Raw genomic sequence first — 9,049 nt, 5'->3', positions numbered from 1 at the left:
AACCAGTTTTTGGGTGCCTTTCTAATTATCCCACACAGTTCATTGGTAAACAGTTTCACAACGGATGTATTCATTGAAATAGAGGAAGAGTAATACAAAAAAATAATAAAAAAAACTGATTGAAATGAAAGTGTCTGAGACACCTCATCAGCAAGATAACAATATTTCTGAGCTTAATAGCTGAGCAGTTGCTTTTTGTCACCACACCCTTTTTGTTCAGTCACATTATTTTTTCAATGGCTAAACTATTCCAGGTCCTAAAAAATAATTCTGTACTGTTAATTTTTTTTTCATTGGTTTTGCATTGAAGGTACTCTGAAAATGTCATTTCCTTTCATCTTAAATAGGTGTTGTCTTATCTTATGCTGTCTAGTCATTTCCAATTCATAGTGACTCCTTGGACACATCTCTCCGAGAATGCCCCACCCCCACCCGCAATCGTTCTGGTAGTGTATCCATGGAGTTTTCTTGGTAAAAATACAAAAGTGGCTTACCATTGCCTTCGTCCTCTCAGTAAACCTGAATTTTTGCCCTTGACTCTCTCCCATGCTGCTGCTGCCCAGCATGGGTGGGTTTTGACTTGTAGCAGATTGCCTGCCACTCTCTAGCCACTGGCCAAGCTAGGAATGGAATGGGTTGGGCTCTGCTTGACTCTCCCTCCCATAGCTGGGATTGGTAGAGTCCTGGAAACTCTCCAGGTGCAATTCTGAGAGGGGTCTTAGGTAGAGAAGACCAAACAACTGGGAATCAGTTAGTGTCTTTAAGCCTCAGAAATCTTTAACAGAATCCCTTCCTTCCAGCTATGTCTCTCCTTTCTAACACTTCTTCTGCTGGTCCACTCCTTTGGACAATGACATGCTACAGAAAGGTTTTCTACCATTTTCACCATATTCTCTCACATTGGCCTGATTTGTTTTCCAAAGTCCTGAGATGAATCATAGCCTATCAAACCTGAAGCCCTTTATCAATGAATCGGCAGAGGGGGCTGAGTATAATATAGGTTCTATTATGGAAATTCACCTTTGTGGACAATGATATTGTTATTAGGTGAATTATTTCAATATAGTCTGATTAGACGGCACATTGTTTTTCTGGCCCAGTGCTTCCCCGGGGCCGTTCATGCTCCTGTTTGGTCAAGGTTTAGAAACTGGGACAGGGAACCAAGCCAGGGAGAGACAGTTGGCCCTTGTCCGCCTAACTCTGCCCAGCCTCCTGGGCAGTCATTGCCAGCCGCTTGGCATTGACCATGGGTTTTTTCAGGGGCAAAGTGGTCACAGTGGGCAGGTTTTTGGCCTTCAGTAGAAAACCACCAGAAAATATCATTGGGGTAGCCAGGTCAGGGGCAGGAGGGCCAGCAGGTGGGAACGGACAGGTGTGCTGTGATTCACCTGAAACATCATGGCCTAGTGGATAGAGCATGGTCTGAGAGTCAGAAGGACCTGGGTTCTAATCCTGACTCTGCCACTTGGGAGCAAGACACTTCATTTGTCTGTGTCTCAGTTCCCTCGGTGATTAAGACTATAAGCCCCATGGGGTACAAGGATTGAGGCCATGTGATTAGCTTCTATCTACTCCAATGCTTAGACCTGTGCTTGGCACATAGTAAGCACTTTAAAAATACCATAAAAAAGCCCCTTCTGTGCCTGGAAAAATCTGCTGCCAGTAAGACTCACAGAAGGCAAGTGACAGTTACTTCCCGGAATTGAGCATCCTAGACTGAAGTATATGCGCAGCTGTCGGCAGCTCTAAAAATAGGTTGTCATTCCTCTGTGCTCTTTAATCAGCGATAATTTATACTTGAGTGCTCTCTTGCAATTTGAAATTGTTTTTTGTTATGATTTTAGCTTGCAAGTTCAGCCGTTGAGTGTGCAGTGCTAGCCAGTCAAACTTCCACAAAGCACTCCCTCTTGTCTTCAGATTGTCAGTGGTTATTTCCAGTATCTATCCCGGGAATATATTTTCTTGAATTTCTTGTATATGGATTTTAATAAAGCTTCAGCAAGAGCAAACTATTTTCCTACATCTGAAACTGCATTTTCATAATATTAATAATAATGGAAGCAGCATGGCATAGTGGCTAAAGCAAGAGCCTGGGAGTCAATAGGTCCTGGGTTCTAATTCCGGCTCTTCCACTGAACTGTTTTATGATCTTGGGCCAATCACATCACTTCCTGGGTCTCAATTACCTCATCCATAAAATGAGGATTGAGACTGCAAGCCCCAGGTGGGACAGGGACTGTGTCCAACCAGATTTGCTTGTATCCATCCCAGTGCTTAGTGCAGTGCTTGGCACATAGTAAGTGCTTAACAAATACTACAATACTATACTAATAAAAATAATAATTTTGGTATTTGTTAAGCACTAATTATGTGTCAAGCACTGTAATAATAATAATAATAATAATAATAATGGCATTTGTTAAGTGCTTACTATGTGCAAGCACTCTTCTAAGCACTGGGGAGGATGCAAGGTGATCAAGTTGTCCCACGTGGGGCTCACAGTCTTAATCCTCATTTTCCAGGTGAAGTAACTGACTCACAGAGAAGTTAAGTGATTTGCCCAAAGTTACACAGCAGATAAGTGGCAGAGCTGGGATTAGAACCCATGTCCTCTGACTTGGGGCCTGGGGTCAGGGGTCTGCGCTCTTTCCATTAAGCCACACTACTTCTCTATTCATCTATGCCGTGAATTGTATAAATGGATTGACTTCCCATACTGTCTTTCAGTCTCTGTGTTTGTGGTAAGGTCTTCTTGGCTTTCCAATAGTCCAATTTAGTCAGTCCATCTAATTTATTGAATGCTTACTGTGTACAGAGCACCAGACTTAGCACTTAAGAGAGAACAATACAACAATAAACAGACACATTCCCTACTCATAGTGAGCTTACAGTCTAGAGGGGGAGACAGAAATTAATGTAAATAAATTGTAGATATGCATAGACCTTTAAGTCCCTTCTGAAGCCCTCAGTGCCCCAGTATCTTATAAGGGGTTAGAAGCAGGGAGTTCGGCCTGGCCAGAGCTATGCCAAACCTGCCTCTTCCTGTCTGGCTGGGGGTGGGGAAATGATTGTGTCCCTGTGAGAAGCCTGGATGGAACAATCTCAATTAAGATTTATCTTGTCTTATGCTGTCAAATGGTTTCTGACCCATAGCTACTTCATGGACACATCTCTTCCATCTCTCTATCATTATTATTATTATTCAGATTTAATGAAAAATTTCTCCAATTGAGATTGAACAACAATCTTCTTCTAGCCCTCCCAAAGTTCCTTGTAGCAAGCCATCTCTTCCTCAGTCTAAACTCTATCAGGGTCTTCAGCAGTCAAATTCATCTGCTTTCTTGTTGCAAGATTTCTTAATTCCCAAATTTTAGCTGGGAGTAATTTATTAATCTGTTTTGAGATCTTGCAGGGATGTCAAGGTGTTGTTAAGGTACCCCAAAATAATGGCCGTACCCCCAGATTAGAGCTATCAAAGGACATCTCGAACCTGGGAGGTCACAAACCATAATGGCTGTATCTTGAAGTTGTAGGTATCAAGGGATGGTTGTAACCCAGAGTAGTCAATCCATCAATTAATGGTATTTATTGAATGCTTACTATGTACAGAGTACTGTACTAAGCACTTGGGAAAATACAGTACTACAATAAACAATGACAATCCTTGCCCACAACAAGCTCCCTACTCCCAACATGTAAGGTATCAAATCATAATGGCTGTATTGCGGGGTTGTATGTTTTAAGTGACACTGTAATGTGAGGCAAAGTACCAAGCCATAATAGCTGTATCTATCAAGGGATTGCTGTAACTTCGGATATGTCTGTATACTCAATTCTGTCTTGAAACTGCAATTTCACTACAAGTTTTGGCTAGATCGTTGACAGGGACTTGGGGATTTTTTGTTCCACAACATGAGCCTGTTGGGTGTGGCATTCCATGGTGCTGGAAGAAACAGTTTGTGTGTACCTGCGTGGGTTTGGAAAGGGTGAGTGTACTACAGTCCAACTTTACCTTATATAGGGTTTTGCAAGGTGAGTCTTGTGTTCCAGAGAACTGGGTATGATGGTAATATGCTGGCAGTGTTGGAGCATATTGTAAATTTATGACACAGATGGAGCATAATGTAAATTTACAGCACAGATGGATGGATATTTATTTTTTTCCCAAATCAGTCAATGATATTTATTGAGTGCTTACTGTGTGTAGAATACTGTACTAAGTGCTTGGGAAAATACAATACAATAGAGTTGGTAGAAACCATCCCTTCCCAAAGGGTGCTTACAGTATAGAGGGGGAGACAGATGTTAAAATGCATTACAAATATGGGAAATAGTAAGGACACGCACAACCCATTGAGTGGAGAATAATGAGTCTCTTTTTGGTAGGTGTGAATCCTAGTGGATTTGCAGTGGTGACATGTTTCAGAAGAAAGCATGTAGTCTACCCCTGCCTCTTGCCAGGAATAGAAACACAGCTATTCTATTTTTAACTTCATGTATAGCATATTTCCTTTAAACAATTAAATTGCTCTGTTCCATAATTTCAGTATTTCCCCCATTTCTCAGACCACTGGGAAATCCCATAAAGGGTTACACTAAAATTAAGAGAGCAACAGTGCATAAAATTGAAGGTTGTAGAATTGGAGATCGTAAAATTGGAGACTGTAAAATACCAGATTTAGAATGATATTATTTATTATATGCTACTTGTATTCATTTGTCATATATTATTTATACTATATCCTAAAATTATTTATTCAGTGCATACTCTGTATAAAACACTGTACTGGGAAAAATGCTCAGATTAAAAGAAGACGAGGTCCCTGCCCCTCAAGAGATACACACTTGCTGAAGAAGAGGGAAGGACATAGGCAGAAACAGATTGAGTATTTCTCTGTGTGCTGGGTTGATATTGCAAGACCCGCCTTTAAGACTTAAATGACAAAGAGGTTAGCCTATGGGAATGTTGAGGTCACCTAGGTAAACAGACTGGCCCCTGGGATTACCTTGAGAAACCACTCTCTGCGCCCAGATTAATTAGGTTGACTCTTTGACACAATTAGGAAATCCTTACAGAAAATGACAGAAACAGAGGGAGCAATCATGGAAAAAGTAAGACTGGATGCAGTGGAGAGGGGTGGAAGGCTGCTTAGAGAAGTAGCATGGCTCAGTGGAAAGAGCATGGGCTTTGGAGTCAGAGGTTATGGGTTCAAATCCTGGCTCTGACCATTGTCAGCTGTGTGACTTTGGGTAAGTCACTTAACTTCTCTGGGCCTCAGTTCCCTCATGTGTAAAATGGGGATTAAGACTGTGAGCCCCCATGGGACAACCTGATCACCTTGTAACCTCCCCAGAGCTTAGAACAGTGCTTTGCACATAGTAAGCACTTAATAAATGCCATAGAAAAAAAAGAAGGCAGAAGCAGGGCCAGGAAAAACCATGAAAAGAGGAGAAGCCATTTGCAAGGCTTCATGGCTTCATTGACTCAATGACTTCATTGAGGTTTTTTTTCTCTTATGCTATTTGTTAAGCACTTACTACATGCAAACACTGTTCTAAGTACTGGGGTAGATACAAGAGAAGCAGGTTGGACACAGTCCATGTCCTACATAGGTCTCACAGTCTTAATGCCTATTTTATAGGTGAGGGAACCAAGGCTCAGAAAAGTAAAGTGACTTGCTCAAGGTCGCACAGCAGACAAATGGCAAAGCCAGCATTAGAACTCAGGTCTTCTGGAGGCCTTTGCTCTTTCCACTAGACCACACTACTTCTCGTTCTGGTTCCTCTTCATATCTATAAAATCCAAAATACCAGTTGTCATCAGAAAGCAAGTTATGCTCATAGCCGTAAATTACGCTTTCTAAAGAGACGACAGTAATGCTGACACTTCCCCAAGAAAGTAAAGCAAACAAATGACTAAGCTGTAAAGTGTTTTCAGAGTGCAGTCAGGCGAATGCTGTATGCATAATTCTCAGTTTTCTTAATTAGAGCTGGAACAGGCCACCAGTCCCAATAAAAATCTCATTGGTAAGACACAAATATCTAGGGAAGCGACACAGTTCTTGGGAAGTAGTGCAGAGCTACAAAAATCAAGTAATTAAAAATGTACCTACAATGGGTTTTGAACAACACAATTTACCTGAAAACCACAGCACCTATTGTTTCTTAGCAATCACCCTGCATCCAGTAATAGCACCCAAGGGTCTTATTAGCGTGAGGTTCCTGAAGAGCCTGGATGAGGATTTCAGTCTCTGAGGGTTGCAAGACTGGGGTGAAGGGAAGTTCCTCTCCTCTTCGATCTCTCTCTATATTTATAAAGCGAGAAAGAGAGAGAGAAAAAGAGCACAAGTGAGAAACCATCTTTTTGAAGATGACACCACGGAGGGTGAGCTCTATCCACACATGTGAGAGTGACTGAAAAGACTGATGCATGGCAAACATTCACTTTTATTTTGTGTGCACGCAAAGCTAGGTTCTAATTGTATTAACATGTTTGTGTTACCAGGGTCTCGGCTGTTTTCAAACCTGCCTCTCAGCATCCCTGTCTTGGTCTGTCTGCTGTAATGGTCAATCCGCTACTATTTTGTATTTTTTGAAGGTGTGCTTCACAGATAAATCAGTTATTCTCCCCTCTGTCTTATATGTGTATCTTTCAGTTCACTATGTAGCAGTTTCTTGGGTGTCCTGCTGCTGTCTATTCCCCTCACACATCCTGCCCAATGGATCTGTGTTCCTGTAAACGTCCCTTCAATGCTGTTATGATGACTGGGTTCCAGGATCACATTTTTAGTAGTCTTGTTCTACCTCCATTGTTGACTGTGGATCGTAGGTGACCTTGGGAAATTTGAATGGGTTTCCTGGGATAAATCCAGGCCTCACAACCATATAAATAACTGGACATGAGAACATTTTTATAGAACTAAAACTTGATATGTATCTTGATACCTTACTGTTATTATATTCTGAGTGTCAATCTGCCATTTATAAATTCTGTATTACCCCTGAAAAATCTTTGGATGTGTCTCAAGTTTCCAAGGTGTGGACTGGTTCCTAACTTTGGTTTCCCTCAGACATATTGCCATTAATAGTCCTGTACCAAATCTGCAAAGTGATTTGCAATCAGTCTCACTACAATAATAATGATAATAGTAATGATAAAAAAAACTTGTGATATTTGTTCAGTGCTTATTAAGTGCCAGGCACTGTTCTAAGTGCTGAGGTGGATACAAAATAATCAGGTCCCACATGGGGCTCACAGTCTAAGTAGGAGGGAGAACGGGTATCCCCATTTTGCATGTGAGAGAACTGAGTCACAGAGAAGTTAAGTGACTTGCCCAAGGTCACACAGCAGGCAAGTGTCACAGTCAGGATTAGAATCCACATCCTGTGACTCCCAGTCCCATACTCATTTCACTAAGCCACACTGCTTCTCAGTCTACTGAAAGGATTATTTTAACTCCACTTTTACTGTGAGTAGAAAAAGGCTTTGGTTCCAAGAGATTGTACCTGTGTATGCAATCAAGGTATATTCTTCCTTCATTTGAATTAAAACTTTATTTCATGCCCTCATATTTTTGGTATGCTATGAAACAATGGTCATCTGTTACCTGGAATAATTCACACAGACTATTCATCTCAATTTAGGAAGGGAATAAAAAACACTGGAAAGATATGATGAAGGGAGAGAGAATTGGTGGGAGGGTATGTCACTGTCATTAGAACCACTTGTATTTGTGGCTGGATTCCCTTCCATAAGAGGGTAGAGTGGAAATATTAGAGCTCTTTCCACAGACCTTATGAAGGATGAGAAGGAATATGATTGAAGTCTAAGTAATTATGGAGGCTGTAGACAGGATAAATATAGAATTGTTTCTCCCCATAGTCATTCATTCATTCAATCGTATTTATTGAGCACTTACTGTGTGCAGAGCACTTGGGAAGTACAAGTTGGCAAAATATAGAGACAGTCCCTACCCAACAACGGGCTCATAGTCTAGAAGGGGGAGACAGACAACAAAAGAAAACATGTAGACAGGTGTCAAAATTATCAGGACAACTAGAATTATAGCTATATGCACAACATTAAAAAAATGAATAGAAAATAAATATGTACAAGTAAAATAAATAGAGTACTAAATCTGTACAAATATATGCAAGTGCCGTGGGGAGGGGAAGGAGGTAGGGCAGGGGGTGGGGAGGAGGAGAGGAAAAAGGGGGCTCAGTCTGGGAAGGCCTCCTGGAGGAGGTGAGCTCTCAGTAGGGCTTTGAAGGGAGGAAGAGAGCTAGCTTGGTGGATGTGTGGAGGGAGGGCATTCCAGGCCAGGGAAAGGACGTGAGCCAATGGCAGGGCAGGCGAGAATGAGGCACAGTGAGAAGGTTAGCGGCAGAGGAGCGGAGGGTGTGGGCTGGGCTGTAGAAGGAGAGAAGGGAGGTGACGTAGGAGGGGGTGAGGTGATGGACAGCCTAGAAGCCGAGAGTGAGGAGTTTTTGCTTGATTTGTAGGTTGACAGGCAACCACTGGAGATCTTTCCTATCCATCCAAACTGCTACCCTGCTCATTCAAGCTCTCATCCTATCCTGTCTGGACTACTGCACCAGCCTTCTCTCTGATCTCCCATCCTCGTGTCTCTCTCCACTTCAATCCATACTTCATGCTGCTGCCCGGATTATCTTTGTCCAGAAACGCTCTGGGCATATTACTCCCCTCCTCAAAAATCTCCAGTGGCTACCAATCAATCTGCGCATCAGGCAGAAACTCCTCACCCTGGGCTTCAAGGCTGTCCATCACCTCGCCCCCTCCTACCTCACCTCCCTTCTCTCTTTCTACTGCCCAGCCCGCAACCTCCGCTCCTCCGCCGCTAATCTCCTCACTGTACCTCGTTCTCGCCTGTCCCGCCGTCGACCCCCGGCCCACGTCATCCCCCGGGCCTGGAATGCCCTCCCTCTGCCCGTCCGCTAAGCTAGCTCTCTTCCTCCCTTCAAGGCCCTGCTGAGAGCTCACCTCCTCCAAGAGGCCTTCCCAGACTGAGCCCCTTCCTTCCTCTCCCCC

At 42.7% G+C, this 9,049-nt stretch overlaps 1 non-coding gene across 1 annotated transcript; it reads right to left on the bottom strand.

Annotated features, from left to right (window-relative positions):
* Window positions 1–578: 578 nt before the first annotated feature.
* Window positions 579–716, bottom strand: LOC119938319. The gene has a single exon (XR_005454399.1). It is a non-coding gene; the product is annotated as a small nucleolar RNA SNORA7 (small nucleolar RNA).
* Between the last annotated feature and the right edge of the window lie 8,333 nt (window positions 717–9,049).

This window comes from Tachyglossus aculeatus, chromosome 1 (genome assembly GCF_015852505.1).
Source record: "Tachyglossus aculeatus isolate mTacAcu1 chromosome 1, mTacAcu1.pri, whole genome shotgun sequence".
NCBI classification, from domain to species: Eukaryota; Metazoa; Chordata; class Mammalia; order Monotremata; family Tachyglossidae; genus Tachyglossus; species Tachyglossus aculeatus.
Note: the sequence above shows the minus strand (reverse complement) of the source record. Positions and strands in the feature narration are given on the sequence as shown.